This window comes from Leptodactylus fuscus, chromosome 1, assembly GCF_031893055.1.
Source record: "Leptodactylus fuscus isolate aLepFus1 chromosome 1, aLepFus1.hap2, whole genome shotgun sequence".
Lineage (NCBI taxonomy): Eukaryota > Metazoa > Chordata > Amphibia > Anura > Leptodactylidae > Leptodactylus > Leptodactylus fuscus.
Window position 1 is genome coordinate 287,954,532 of NC_134265.1, and position 15,015 is coordinate 287,969,546.

Below are 15,015 nucleotides of genomic sequence, written 5' to 3' on the forward strand. Positions count from 1 at the left end.
CACTAACAAACTTAAAAAAAAAAAAATTCCCGGAAAACCCCTTTAAGGAAAGCTTATTAATAAAATGTCTTAGAAACACCTTTAAAACATACCAGTTTGGTTTGACAAAGCGAGGCTACAAATAGACATAAGTACCATGAAATCATCATCTTCAGCATATCATATCACTGTGATATTGCCACCCTAAAATATTACTAAAATGTCAAAAATTATTTTCATTGTCATTGAATTAACATTTGATTTCACGATCCTCCCGTCGTATAATGCTCTATTGTTTTGTAGGTTCTGAATGTAACATTAGCATCTATTTGTTTTATAGTGAGTTCTCTAAACTGATCTGCGGGTAAATGCTCAAATTTACTTCTGGTTGAAAATCCTCTTTAGAAGGCTGCATTTGGAGAGAGTTCACTACTGTTTATAAAGTAAATGCTGTAGTTTATCTACTAATAAAGTGTGATTGACATGGCGACACTTGGTCTAGCGCAAGTAACAAGTGCCATTTTGTGCACTATATTGAAATGGATCAGATTTGACTTGTAGGTCAATAGCTGTTAGGTATTCAATAGCTGAGACATACGATCTGTCTTATCTTTTTATGTGGTTATTTAGTATGTTGCATACATTTTATAGTTTCCAGCATTCTGTGCAACGTAATCTAATCTTCCATGTGATACTGTTTCAGTACAGAAATATTTTTACCAAATTACAACTGTGGTATTGTTATATTGTATCAACAGTACAGAAATATTTTTGGAATGTACTGTACTGATTGATCTGAGCTGTGCGGACATTCTGGGCTAATTTCTGAAGATTTCTAGGTCTTTAATATGTTGTAATCTTAGCTACAGAAATAAAGTTCATAAAGTCTATAACACTCAAGATAACTTTGTACATATGTTTGACCACTCCTTTATATTTACTCTTGTACAACAGATGGTAATAATTCATACTATGGAATAATATCATATAAATTGTAAAATAATGTCATGCAAATTGTGAAATAACTTGCAATCATCAATAAGCAATTACCTTTTGCAACTGTTGGACAGGCTGAACCAGTGTGATATGGACTGTATTGATTGTACATAGTTAACCTATTGCAAACATTTCTATTTGGAATTTGGAAAAACGTGACTTTAACAACAAAGTTTAACAACAATAAAAAATTTTAAAAAATGGGGTTTAAAAAAAAAAAAGCACTTGATATAAATATGAGGCCGTGGCCCCATGTTGCGAAAATGCTGCGATTTGGCTTCAGTGGAAATGTTGCTGCAAAAAGAGCAGCGTTTTACAGTTAGGGAACCTTCACTAGGAGTTTACGCTCGCTCATTCTGAACGTAAACTCGCGTGTATCACATTGAAAGCAATAGGCAAAAAAAACCCTCCCATTGATTTCAATAGGTAGCACACGGATGCCGGCACCCATTCAAGTCAATGGGATCTGTTTTTTACGCCGCTCACTCTGAATGAGTTTTACGTTCAGAATGAATGAGCGTAAACTCCGTGTGAAGGCTCCCTTACCTGCACACTCCAGAAAAATATCCACAGCGGAAATGCTGTATTTCAAGAACCATTACGATTTTGTAAGTCGACGCATGTCTATTATACCTTTGAAACGTGCAGAGGAAAAAAACGCAAACCATTTCCGCATTGCTTATAGGCTTTGGCTTGCTATGTGGGACCTTAGACTAAAGTTCTTTGCTGTACGAAAAAAGAGGAGAGTCCAGCAATATCCTTCCATAAAAATTATTTCTTCTTTATTTAGGTACACATTAAAAATATATATATATGTCCAACAGGATGATTAGATGTTAAGCATAGCAGAGTTTTACCAGAGACTGACGCTTTTCGAACTAAGAGTTCTTATTCAGGCTACGAATATTTTTTTAATGTGTACCTAAATGCTGGACTCTCTTCTTTTTTCATTCAACTTTCCTGTAAGGATCATTTCCTATGTCGGAGGAATTTCTTCGGAAGACCGGGCAGCTCCTTCCTTTTTCCAAGGGATCGTGAGTGTTCCTCTTATTAAATTGTATGGTTTTTGGGCTGTGCCTTCCCTTTCCTACATCCCTATTGTGTTATATAAAATTCTTTGTGACTGTCTCACAATATGACTGCTGGTTTGTACTCACACCAAATAATTTACCCATTGAAATGTTACTAATAATTGGATTTTGATATGGTTAGTTGTATTTAAAGCAATAAAAATCAGAATTATACAGTATACAGAATGTGTTACTAAAATAGCTAAATAGGTGAATGTCATATCAATATTATAGTGAACTGACTGCACTGGTTAGATAGACAGCCACATAACTTCTACGATATACAAAATGAAAATAATTCTCAAGATACATTTACAATAGAATACATTGTTGGCCCAAACTATTGGAACGCCTCAATTCTTAGATAATACTCATTTTCTTCCAGAAAATTATTGCAAGCTCAAACTCTTTGGTATTATTATCTTCATTTATTTTGCTTGCAATGAAAAAACACAAAAGAGAATGAAAAAAAAGTCAAATCATTGATCATTTTACACAAAACTCCAAAAATGGGCCGGACAAAAGAATTGGCACCCCCATCCTAATACTTGGTAGCACAACCTTTAGACAAAATAACTGCGAACAACCGCTTCCGATAACCATTAGAGATGAGTGAGTAGTAATCGATCGAGTAGGTATTTGATCGAATCCTACGGTATTTTAAATACTCGTACTCAACCGAGTACCACTCGCTATTCGAATGGAAAAGTTTGATGCAGAACCAGCATTGATTGTCCGAATCCTATACAGTCGGCCAATCAATGCTGGTTCTTCTCCTACCTTTAGAAGTCTTCTCCGTGCAGCTTCCCTGCGGCGTCTTCCGGCTCTGAATTCACTCTGCCAGGCATCCGGCCTGGGCAGAGCCGACTGTGCATGCCCGCGCTACAAGAAAATGGCCGCTTTGACTGTAAGCGGCCATTTTCTTGTAGTGCGGGCATGCGCAGTTGGCTCTGCCCAGGCCCGATGCCTGGCAGAGTGAATTCAGAGCCGGAAGATGCCGCGGGGACGCTGCACGGAGAAGACTTCTCGGAGGATCCAGCCCGACCCTCACTCATGGACTTGGTAAGCGTAATTTTATTGAATGTTGCCTACCTCTGAAACGAGCATTTTCCCCCATAGACTATAATAGGATTCGATATTCGATTCGAGTAGTCGAACATTGAGCGGCTACTTGAAACGAATATCAAATATCGAACATTTTACTGTTCACTCATCTCTAGTAACCATTAGAGATGAGCGAACACTAAAATGTTCGAGGTTCGAAATTCGATTCGAACAGCCGCTCAATGTTCGTGTGTTCGAACGGGTTTCGAACCCCATTATAGTCTATGGGGAACAGATACTCGTTAAGGGGGAAACCCAAATCCGTGTCTGGAGGGTCACCAAGTCCACTATGACACCCCAGGAAATGATGCCAACACCTCTGGAATGACACTGGGACAGCAGGGGAAGCATGTCTGGGGGCATCTAACACACCAAAGACCCTCTATTACCCCAACATCACAGCCTAACAACTACACACTTTACACACTCAATACCACCTCTCTGACAGTAGGAAAACACCTTGAAACATGTGTATTTGGCACTTGCAGTGAGGAGAGCTTGTCACCAGCAGTGAATTTGGCCCTTGTAGTAAGTTGAGGTTGGCACCAACATTTGTTTTGAAAATCAGGGTGGATTGAGCCTCTAACCAGCAGAGTTTGGGCAAATTCATGGTGGAGGGAGCCTCTAAAAACCCCAGTTTGGACCAATTCATGGTGGAGGGAGCCTCTAACCAGCCCAGTTTGGGCAAATTCATGGTGGAGGGAGCCTCTAAAAAACCCAGTTTGGACCAATTCATGGTGGAGGGAGCCTCTAACCAGCCCAGTTTGGGCAAATTCATGGTGGAGGGAGCCTCTAACCAGCCCAGTTTGGACCAATTAATGGTGGAGGGAGCCTCTAACCAGCCCAGTTTGGACCAATTAATGGTGGAGGGAGCCTCTAACCACCCCAGTTTGGACCAATTCATGGTGGAGGGAGCCTCTAACCAGCCCAGTTTGGACCAATTCATGGTGGAGGGAGCCTCTAAAAAACCCAGTTTGGACCAATTCATGGTGGAGGGAGCCTCTAAACAGCCCAGTTTGGGCAAATTCATGGTGGAGGGAGCCTCTAAAAAACCCAGTTTGGACCAATTCATGGTGGAGGGAGCCTCTAACCAGCCCAGTTTGGACCAATTAATGGTGGAGGGAGCCTCTAAACAGCCAAGTTTGGACCAATTCATGGTGGAGGGAGCCTCTAAAAAACCCAGTTTGGACCAATTCATGGTGGAGGGAGCCTCTAAACAGCCCAGTTTGGGCAAATTCATGGTGGAGGGAGCCTCTAAAAAACCCAGTTTGGACCAATTCATGGTGGAGGGAGCCTCTAACCAACCCAGTTTGGACCAATTAATGGTGGAGGGAGCCTCTAAACAGCCAAGTTTGGACCAATTCATGGTGGAGGGAGCCTCTAAAAACCCCAGTTTGGACCAATTCATGGTGGAGGGAGCCTCTAACCAGCCCAGTTTGGACCAATTAATGGTGGAGGGAGCCTCTAACCACCCCAGTTTGGACCAATTCATGGTGGAGGGAGCCTCTAAAAACCCCAGTTTGGACCAATTCATGGTGGAGGGAGCCTCTAACCAGCCCAGTTTGGGCAAATTCATGGTGGAGGGAGCCTCTAAACAGCCCAGTTTGGGCAAATTCATGGTGGAGGGAGCCTCTAACCAGCCCAGTTTGGACCAATTAATGGTGGAGGGAGCCTCTAACCAGCCCAGTTTGGACCAATTAATGGTGGAGGGAGCCTCTAACCACCCCAGTTTGGACCAATTCATGGTGGAGGGAGCCTCTAAAAACCCCAGTTTGGACCAATTCATGGTGGAGGGAGCCTCTAAAAACCCCAGTTTGGACCAATTCATGGTGGAGGGAGCCTCTAACCAGCCCAGTTTGGGCAAATTCATGGTGGAGGGAGCCTCTAAACAGCCCAGTTTGGGCAAATTCATGGTGGAGGGAGCCTCTAACCAGCCCAGTTTGGACCAATTAATGGTGGAGGGAGCCTCTAACCAGCCCAGTTTGGACCAATTAATGGTGGAGGGAGCCTCTAACCACCCCAGTTTGGACCAATTCATGGTGGAGGGAGCCTCTAACCAGCCCAGTTTGGGCAAATTCATGGTGGAGGGAGCCTCTAAACAGCCCAGTTTGGGCAAATTCATGGTGGAGGGAGCCTCTAACCAGCCCAGTTTGGACCAATTAATGGTGGAGGGAGCCTCTAACCAGCCCAGTTTGGACCAATTAATGGTGGAGGGAGCCTCTAACCAGCCCAGTTTGGACCAATTAATGGTGGAGGGAGCCTCTAACCACCCCAGTTTGGACCAATTCATGGTGGAGGGAGCCTCTAACCAGCCCAGTTTGGGCAAATTCATGGTGGAGGGAGCCTCTAACCAGCCCAGTTTGGACCAATTAATGGTGGAGGGAGCCTCTAACCAGCCCAGTTTGGACCAATTAATGGTGGAGGGAGCCTCTAACCACCCCAGTTTGGACCAATTCATGGTGGAGGGAGCCTCTAACCAGCCCAGTTTGGACCAATTCATGGTGGAGGGAGCCTCTAAAAAACCCAGTTTGGACCAATTCATGGTGGAGGGAGCCTCTAAACAGCCCAGTTTGGGCAAATTCATGGTGGAGGGAGCCTCTAAAAAACCCAGTTTGGACCAATTCATGGTGGAGGGAGCCTCTAACCAGCCCAGTTTGGACCAATTAATGGTGGAGGGAGCCTCTAAACAGCCAAGTTTGGACCAATTCATGGTGGAGGGAGCCTCTAAAAACCCCAGTTTGGACCAATTCATGGTGGAGGGAGCCTCTAACCAGCCCAGTTTGGACCAATTAATGGTGGAGGGAGCCTCTAACCAGCCCAGTTTGGACCAATTAATGGTGGAGGGAGCCTCTAACCACCCCAGTTTGGACCAATTCATGGTGGAGGGAGCCTCTAAACAGCCAAGTTTGGACCAATTCATGGTGAAGGGAGCCTCTAAAAACCCGTTTGGACCAATTCATGGTGGAGGGAGCCTCTAACCAGCCCAGTTTGGGCAAATTCATGGTGGAGGGAGCCTCTAAACAGCCCAGTTTGGGCAAATTCATGGTGGAGGGAGCCTCTAACCAGCCCAGTTTGGACCAATTAATGGTGGAGGGAGCCTCTAACCAGCCCAGTTTGGACCAATTCATGGTGGAGGGAGCCTCTAAACAGCCAAGTTTTGGGAAATTCATGGTGGAGGGAGCCTCTAACCAGCCCAGTTTGGACCAATTCATGGTGGAGGGAGCCTCTAAAAAACCCAGTTTGGACCAATTCATGGTGGAGGGAGCCTCTAAACAGCCCAGTTTGGGCAAATTCATGGTGGAGGGAGCCTCTAACCAGCCCAGTTTGGGCAAATTCATGGTGGAGGGAGCCTCTAACCAGCCCAGTTTGGACCAATTAATGGTGGAGGGAGCCTCTAACCAGCCCAGTTTGGACCAATTCATGGTGGAGGGAGCCTCTAACCAGCCCAGTTTGGACCAATTAATGGTGGAGGGAGCCTCTAAACAGCCAAGTTTTGGGAAATTCATGGTGGAGGGAGCCTCTAACCAGCCCAGTTTGGACCAATTAATGGTGGAGGGAGCCTCTAACCAGCCCAGTTTGGACCAATTCATGGTGGAGGGAGCCTCTAAACAGCCCAGTTTGGGCAAATTCATGGTGGAAGGAGCCTCTAACCAGCAGAGTTGTGGGAAAGCAGGGTGGAGGGAGCCTCTAACCAGCAGAGTTGGTGGAAATCAGGGTGGAGGGAGCCTCTAACCAGCAGAGTTGGGGGAAATCATGTTGGAGGGAGCCTAGTATTAGCAGAATTGTGCAACGCTTATGGTGGATGAGTATGAGGATGCGGAGGAATTGGAGAGGTTGAGTACAGACATGGAGTTTCATGTTGGGGTGCTTTACACAGGTGGGCACAAAAATGACGGCTCTACCCAGTGGTGGTTCATTTTTATCAAAGTGAGCCGGTCGGCACTCTCAGCTGACAGACGGGTGCGCTTGTCAGTGATGATGCCACCGGCTGCACTGAACACCCTCTCAGATAGGACGCTGGCGGCAGGACAGGACAGCACCTCCAAGGCATATAGGGCAAGTTCAAGCCACAGGTCCAACTTCGACACCCAATACGTGTAGGGCGCAGAGGGGTCGGAGAGGACAGGGCTGTGGTCGGAAAGGTATTCCCGCAACATGCGCCTATACTTCTCACGCCTGGTGACACTAGGACCCTCCGTGGCGGCACTTTGGCGAGGGGGTGCCATCAAGGTGTCCCAGACCTTAGACAGTGTGCCCCTCGTTTGTGTGGACCGGTGAGAACTTGGTTGCCTACTGGAGGAACTGCCCTCCCTGCCGCCACTGTCACATGCTGGAAACATCTCCATCATATTCTGCACCAATTGCCTGTGGCAAGCATTGATGCGATTGGCCCTCCCCTCTACCGGAATAAAAGACGAGATGTTGTTTTTATACCGGGGGTCAAGGATAGCAAAGATCCAGTACTGGTTGTCCTCCATGATTTTGACAATACGCTTGTCGGTTGTAAAGCACCCCAACATGAACTCAGCCATGTCTGCCACAGTGTTAGTTGGCATGACTCCTCTGGCCCCACCGGAAAGTTCAATCTCCATTTCCTCCTCATCCTCCATGTCTACCCATCCGCGCTGCAACAATGGGACGATTCGAAGTTGCCCGGAAGCCTCCTGTATCACCATCACATCATCGGACAACTCTTCTTCCTCCTCCTCCTCCTCCTCCTCCTCCTCCATTAAACGCAGTGAAGCGGACAGATGTGTGGACCTACTCTCCAGCTGTGACGGATCGGATGCTATCCCTAACTCCTCTGTGTGATCTGAGTTATCCCTGATGTCAATCAGGGATTCTCTCAGAACACACAAGAGCGGGATTGTAAGGCTCACCATCGCATCCTCAGAGCTCACCCTCCTTGTGGACTCCTCAAAGACCCGTAGGATGTCACAAAGGTCTCTCATCCATGGCCACTCATGGATGTGAAACTGAGGCAGCTGACTTTGTGGCACCCTAGGGTTTTGTAGCTGGTATTCCATCAAAGGTCTCTGCTGCTCAACCACTCTATTCAACATCTGAAACGTTGAGTTCCAGCGTGTGGGGACGTCGCACAAAAGCCGGTGTTGTGGCACATGCAGGCGTTGCTGGAGAGATTTTAAGCTAGCAGCGGCTACTGTCGACTTGCGAAAGTGGGCGCACATGCGCCGCACTTTCACCAGTAGCTCTGGAACATTGGGGTAGCTCTTTAGGAAACGTTGCACCACTAGGTTGAAGACGTGGGCCAGGCATGGAACATGTTGGAGTCCGGCAAGCTCCAGAGCTGCTACCAGGTTCCGGCCGTTATCACAAACGACCATGCCTGGGCCCAGGTGCAGCGGCTCAAACCATATTGCCGTCTCATCGAGGAGGGCATCCCTCACCTCGGAGGCAGTGTGCTGTCTGTCCCCCAAGCTGATCAGCTTCAGCACAGCCTGCTGACGTCTACCAACGCCAGTGCTGCAACGTTTCCAACTCGTAGCTGGGGTCAATCTAACAGCGGAGGAGGAGGCGGTGGCGGAGGAGGAGGCGGTGGCGGAGGAGGAGGCGGTAGAGGAGGAGGAGGAGGGGGGTGTTCTTCTCGTGTCCCTGCCAGGAATGTTAGGCGGGGAGACGAGGTACACCGGGCCAGTTTGGGAAGCAGTCCCAGCCTCAACTACATTCACCCAGTGTGCCGTCAGTGAAATGTAGCGTCCCTGTCCGCATGCACTTGTCCACGCGTCGGTGGTCAAGTGGACCTTTGTGCAAAGCGCGGAACTAAGGGCCCGCCTGATGTTGAGTGACACGTGCTGGTGCAAGGCGGGGACGGCACACCGGGAGAAGTAGTGACGGCTAGGGACGGCATAGCGAGGTGCCGCAGTTGCCATCAGGTCCAGGAAGGCGGGAGTTTCAACAAGCCGGAACGCCAACATCTCCTGGGCCAGCAGTTTAGCGATGTTGGCGTTCAAGGCTTGCGCGTGTGGGTGGTTAGCAGTGTATTTCTGCCGCCGCTCCAATGTCTGAGAGATGGTGGGTTGTTGTAAAGAAACGCCTGATGGTGCCTTTGATGGTGCAGGAGAAGGAGATAAGACAGGACCAGGGGAGGATGAGGTAGAAGTCAACAAAGTGGCGGAGGCAGATGAAGTGGTGTCCTGGCTCGTCCTCTGGAGTGCATCGCCAGCACAGTCAGCAGTGGCAGTGGCAGAGGCAGAGGCAGAGGCAGTGGCAGTGGCGTGAACGGCAGGCGGCCTTTGTCCTGCCGTTGCTGCCTGCCACTGATTCCAGTGCTTGGATTCCAAATGACGGCGCATTGAAGTGGTGGACAGGTTGCTCTTCTCAGAGCCCCTAATCAATTTCGAGAGGCAAATTGTGCAGACAACACTATATCTGTCCTCGGCGCATTCCTTGAAAAAACTCCACACCTTCGAGAAACGTGCCCTCGAGGTGGGAGTTTTTCGGGGCTGGGTACGAACTGGAACATCTTGGGAGATTCCGGGTGTGGCCTGGCTTCGCCTAAGCTGCTGACCTCTGCCTCTGCCTCTAGCTACCCTTTTTGGTGCTGCACCTGCCTCAACATCCACACTACTTTCCCCGCTTGACATCCCCCCTGTCCAGGTCGGGTCAGTGTCCTCATCATCCACCACTTCCTCTTCCAACTCCTGTCTCATCTCCTCCTCCCGCACAATGCGCCAGTCAACTGGATGCCCTGACGGCAACTGCGTCACATCATCGTCGATGAGGGTGGGTTGCTGGTCATCCACCACCAAATCGAACGGAGATGGAGGAGACTCTAGTGTTTGAGCATCTGGACACAGATGCTCCTCTGTTAGGTTCGTGGAATCGTGACGTGGAGAGGCAGGTTGAGGGACAATGAAAGGAGCGGAGAACAGCTCTGGGGAGCAGGGACAGTTTGGGTTATTGTTCTGTAAAGCTTCGGAATTTTGGGAGGAAGGAAGACAAGACTGTTGGGTAATAGGAGGAGAGGAGGCAGAGTCTGACTGGCTGCTGGACAATGTGCTGTAAGCGTTCTCTGACAGCCATTGCAAGACCTGTTCCTGGTTCTCGGGCCTACTAAGGTTTGTACCCTGCAGTTTAGTTAATGTGGCAAGCAACCCTGGCACTGTGGAGTGGCGCAATGCTTGCTGCCCCACAGGAGTAGGCACGGGACGCCCTGTGGCTTCACTGCTACCTTGCTCCCCAGAACCATTCCCCCGACCTCGCCCACGGCCTCGTCCACGTCCCTTTCCGGGAGCCTTGCGCATTTTGAATTCCTAGTTAGAAATTGGCACTGTATACCAGTAGTAAAAATTGTGGGTGCACGTAACCCCAATATATTCTTTGAATTCCCAGTCAGACACTGGCACTATATGGCAGTAGCAAGAAATGAGGGTATTTGTATTCCCAATATACTCTTTGAATTCCCAGTCAGACAATGGCACTGTATACCAGTAGTAAAAATTGTGGGTGCACGTAACCCCAATATATTCTTTGAATTCCCAGTCAGACACTGGCACTATATGGCAGTAGCAAGAAATGAGGGTATTTGTATTCCCAATATATTCTTTGAATTCCCAGTCAGACAATGGCACTGTATACCAGTAGTAAAAATTGTGGGTGCACGTAACCCCAATATATTCTTTGAATTACCAGTCAGAAACTGGCACTATATGGCAGTAGCAAGAAATGAGGGTATTTGTATTCCCAATATACTCTTTGAATTCCCAGTCAGACAATGGCACTGTATACCAGTAGTAAAAATTGTGGGTGCACGTAACCCCAATATATTCTTTGAATTACCAGTCAGAAACTGGCACTATATGGCAGTAGCAAGAAATGAGGGTATTTATAACCCCAATATATTCTTTGAATTCCCAGTCAGACAATGGCACTGTATACCAGTAGTAAAAATTGTGGGTGCACGTAACCCCAATATATTCTTTGAATTCCCAGTCAGACACTGGCACTATATGGCAGTAGCAAGAAATGAGGGTATTTGTATTCCCAATATATTCTTTGAATTCCCAGTCAGACAATGGCACTGTATACCAGTAGTAAAAATTGTGGGTGCACGTAACCCCAATATATTCTTTGAATTCCCAGTCAGACACTGGCACTATATGGCAGTAGCAAGAAATGAGGGTATTTGTATTCCCAATATATTCTTTGAATTCCCAGTCAGACAATGGCACTGTATACCAGTAGTAAAAATTGTGGGTGCACGTAACCCCAATATATTCTTTGAATTCCCAGTCAGACACTGGCACTATATGGCAGTAGCAAGAAATGAGGGTATTTGTATTCCCAATATATTCTTTGAATTCCCAGTCAGACAATGGCACTGTATACCAGTAGTAAAAATTGTGGGTGCACGTAACCCCAATATATTCTTTGAATTCCCAGTCAGACACTGGCACTATATGGCAGTAGCAAGAAATGAGGGTATTTGTATTCCCAATATATTCTTTGAATTCCCAGTCAGACAATGGCACTGTATACCAGTAGTAAAAATTGTGGGTGCACGTAACCCCAATATATTCTTTGAATTACCAGTCAGACACTGGCACTATATGGCAGTAGCAAGAAATGAGGGTATTTGTATTCCCAATATATTCTTTGAATTCCCAGTCAGACAATGGCACTGTATACCAGTAGTAAAAATTGTGGGTGCACGTAACCCCAATATATTCTTTGAATTACCAGTCAGACACTGGCACTATATGGCAGTAGCAAGAAATGAGGGTATTTGTATTCCCAATATATTCTTTGAATTCCCAGTCAGACAATGGCACTGTATACCAGTAGTAAAAATTGTGGGTGCACGTAACCCCAATATATTCTTTGAATTCCCAGTCAGACACTGGCACTATATGGCAGTAGCAAGAAATGAGGGTATTTGTATTCCCAATATATTCTTTGAATTCCCAGTCAGACAATGGCACTGTATACCAGTAGTAAAAATTGTGGGTGCACGTAACCCCAATATATTCTTTGAATTCCCAGTCAGACACTGGCACTATATGGCAGTAGCAAGAAATGAGGGTATTTGTATTCCCAATATATTCTTTGAATTCCCAGTCAGACAATGGCACTGTATACCAGTAGTAAAAATTGTGGGTGCACGTAACCCCAATATATTCTTTGAATTCCCAGTCAGACACTGGCACTATATGGCAGTAGCAAGAAATGAGGGTATTTGTATTCCCAATATACTCTTTGAATTCCCAGTCAGACAATGGCACTGTATACCAGTAGTAAAAATTGTGGGTGCACGTAACCCCAATATATTCTTTGAATTACCAGTCAGAAACTGGCACTATATGGCAGTAGCAAGAAATGAGGGTATTTATAACCCCAATATATTCTTTGAATTCCCAGTCAGACAATGGCACTGTATACCAGTAGTAAAAATTGTGGGTGCACGTAACCCCAATATATTCTTTGAATTACCAGTCAGACACTGGCACTATATGGCAGTAGCAAGAAATGAGGGTATTTGTATTCCCAATATATTCTTTGAATTCCCAGTCAGACAATGGCACTGTATACCAGTAGTAAAAATTGTGGGTGCACGTAACCCCAATATATTCTTTGAATTCCCAGTCAGACACTGGCACTATATGGCAGTAGCAAGAAATGAGGGTATTTGTATTCCCAATATATTCTTTGAATTCCCAGTCAGACAATGGCACTGTATACCAGTAGTAAAAATTGTGGGTGCACGTAACCCCAATATATTCTTTGAATTCCCAGTCAGACACTGGCACTATATGGCAGTAGCAAGAAATGAGGGTATTTGTATTCCCAATATATTCTTTGAATTCCCAGTCAGACAATGGCACTGTATACCAGTAGTAAAAATTGTGGGTGCACGTAACCCCAATATATTCTTTGAATTCCCAGTCAGACACTGGCACTATATGGCAGTAGCAAGAAATGAGGGTATTTGTATTCCCAATATATTCTTTGAATTCCCAGTCAGACAATGGCACTGTATACCAGTAGTAAAAATTGTGGGTGCACGTAACCCCAATATATTCTTTGAATTCCCAGTCAGACACTGGCACTATATGGCAGTAGCAAGAAATGAGGGTATTTGTATTCCCAATATATTCTTTGAATTCCCAGTCAGACAATGGCACTGTATACCAGTAGTAAAAATTGTGGGTGCACGTAACCCCAATATATTCTTTGAATTCCCAGTCAGACACTGGCACTATATGGCAGTAGCAAGAAATGAGGGTATTTGTATTCCCAATATATTCTTTGAATTCCCAGTCAGACAATGGCACTGTATACCAGTAGTAAAAATTGTGGGTGCACGTAACCCCAATATATTCTTTGAATTCCCAGTCAGACACTGGCACTATATGGCAGTAGCAAGAAATGAGGGTATTTGTATTCCCAATATATTCTTTGAATTCCCAGTCAGACAATGGCACTGTATACCAGTAGTAAAAATTGTGGGTGCACGTAACCCCAATATATTCTTTGAATTACCAGTCAGACACTGGCACTATATGGCAGTAGCAAGAAATGAGGGTATTTGTATTCCCAATATATTCTTTGAATTCCCAGTCAGACAATGGCACTGTATACCAGTAGTAAAAATTGTGGGTGCACGTAACCCCAATATATTCTTTGAATTACCAGTCAGACACTGGCACTATATGGCAGTAGCAAGAAATGAGGGTATTTGTATTCCCAATATATTCTTTGAATTCCCAGTCAGACAATGGCACTGTATACCAGTAGTAAAAATTGTGGGTGCACGTAACCCCAATATATTCTTTGAATTCCCAGTCAGACACTGGCACTATATGGCAGTAGCAAGAAATGAGGGTATTTGTATTCCCAATATATTCTTTGAATTCCCAGTCAGACAATGGCACTGTATACCAGTAGTAAAAATTGTGGGTGCACGTAACCCCAATATATTCTTTGAATTCCCAGTCAGACACTGGCACTATATGGCAGTAGCAAGAAATGAGGGTATTTGTATTCCCAATATATTCTTTGAATTCCCAGTCAGACAATGGCACTGTATACCAGTAGTAAAAATTGTGGGTGCACGTAACCCCAATATATTCTTTGAATTACCAGTCAGAAACTGGCACTATATGGCAGTAGCAAGAAATGAGGGTATTTGTATTCCCAATATATTCTTTGAATTCCCAGTCAGACAATGGCACTGTATACCAGTAGTAAAAATTGTGGGTGCACGTAACCCCAATATATTCTTTGAATTACCAGTCAGAAACTGGCACTATATGGCAGTAGCAAGAAATGAGGGTATTTGTATTCCCAATATATTCTTTGAATTCCCAGTCAGACAATGGCACTGTATACCAGTAGTAAAAATTGTGGGTGTATATAGCCCCAATTCTATTGCTAGGGGACTTGCAGGGTATTTCTGGGGTGAAGGTGGGGGGGCACACCGTTGGAACGGGTATCGGGGTATATATCGGGTATACGGGAATACACTGACAGTGTATTCCATTCAGGATCCTGGGAAAGCTGGGTTGCGGCGATTGAGCCCGTCAGTGCCACGTTACACTGACAAGCTTCTCCCTGGAATTTAGCTCTTACAAGAGCTGTTGGTTGTCTTCTCCTTCCTATCCTAGCCTGTCCCTGCCTACCCAGAATCTAAGCCCTAGCTAGCTGGACGGAAACCTCCGTCCCCGGTGAATTGCAAGCTCAGAATGACGCGAAGCTGGGCGTCGCTGTTCTTTTAAATTAGAGGTCACATGTTTTCGGCAGCCAATGGGTTTTGCCTACTTTTTTCAACGTCACCGGTGTCGTAGTTCCTGTCCCACCTACCCTGCGCTGTTATTGGAGCAAAAAAGGCGCCAGGGAAGGTGGGAGG